A 1,473-nucleotide genomic window follows, 5' to 3' on the forward strand; every position below is an offset into this window, starting at 1 on the left:
AGTGCAGTAGATGATACAGACATTTGGAATACATTGCACAATACACAACTGACGCCCAGCACGGAAAAGGTACTGGCAATGTTATAGCTAACTACCACTCATGCCTTGGCACTATTTTTGCACACATTGATTATGAGGAATTTGCACAGGGACAACATAATGAGCAGCATCTTCAAGATCTACTGAATGATCCCACGATAAACCTTTGCACTGAACCCAGGCTCATACCGGGTGCTACTGTGTTACACATCACAGAATTGGACACGTTCTCGCCACTCAACCTTTCTGCCACTTAATCTTTGAGCAATATCACAACCTTACACATCCTGCTTGCACGTGCTGAAGCATGACCACACACCTTATCACCAAGCAATTGGCTGAACATCAAGAAATACTGTAAGTTGTGGACAAAAGCATGTGTTCTCTGTCAACAAGGCAAAACCTCATGACGCACCCAGCCCCCTTTCGACCACTTTATCGAAGGTTCGATTCCAGTATACACTCATCTACCTCATAGGCATCCTGCCTCTCTTAGCTGGCTACCTTTCTAACCTGCCAGTCATTGACGATGGGTGGAGGTGACCCCCTTCCAGACATTACAGCAAAAACTGTTGCAAATGGTCTCGGGTCTACTTAGTTCACTCATTTCTGATGCCCCTAGTCCATCACCAAGCACCTGGAGATATCGTTTGAATCATTTTTATTTCATGAACTTCACAACTTGTGCAGCATCGCTTGCTATATAACAACTGCATATCATAGACAAAGTAGTGGGCTCATTGACAGGTGGCACCATAACTTCAAGTAGGCCCTAATGTGTCACGGAGTTGACTAGACTGACACCCTCCCCTGGTTTGTTCTAGGTGCGCACAGCTCATAAACGTGACCCGGATGCCTCCCTTGCCGAGCTGCCGTGTAGTGAGACATCGTCCCTCCCGGGCAATTTTGTTTTGCACAAACTTCCCTCTGTGAAAACTTCTCTGCCCTCTCTTGTTGACTGAATGAGAAGGCCCAGCTCTTGACTCAGCGTACCTCTCTCCCCTCCCCTCACTCTACGCCAAAAATTTTCATCTCTAAAGAGCTTATGGACTGCAAATATGTCATGCTTCTTGATGACACAATACATGTGGCCCTTCACCTACCTTATTCGGGCCCCCATGGAGTGCTTCATCACAATACTCACGCATTCAACCCAGCATACATAGAAAATACGTGATCTGGGTTTTGTCAGTTTTTATACACTGCTTTAATGTGCTGTAACCACACACCTCACAAATTCTCACTACTGTATTAAAATACCATACTGGAGACTTTAAAGGACAGCAAAGAAGGCAGAAAGCAATTTTACCAATTTCTGTAAATATTGTGTAAACTAAAGGAAATAGCTGTCTTATGTGTGACACATAGAAACACGTAACAGAAAACTATTCATACTAAGCTTTCATGCTCTTGCTCATTCTCTAGTAGAAGCAC

The sequence above is a fragment of the Schistocerca gregaria genome, chromosome 8 (genome assembly GCF_023897955.1).
Source record: "Schistocerca gregaria isolate iqSchGreg1 chromosome 8, iqSchGreg1.2, whole genome shotgun sequence".
Classification (NCBI taxonomy): Eukaryota; Metazoa; Arthropoda; class Insecta; order Orthoptera; family Acrididae; genus Schistocerca; species Schistocerca gregaria.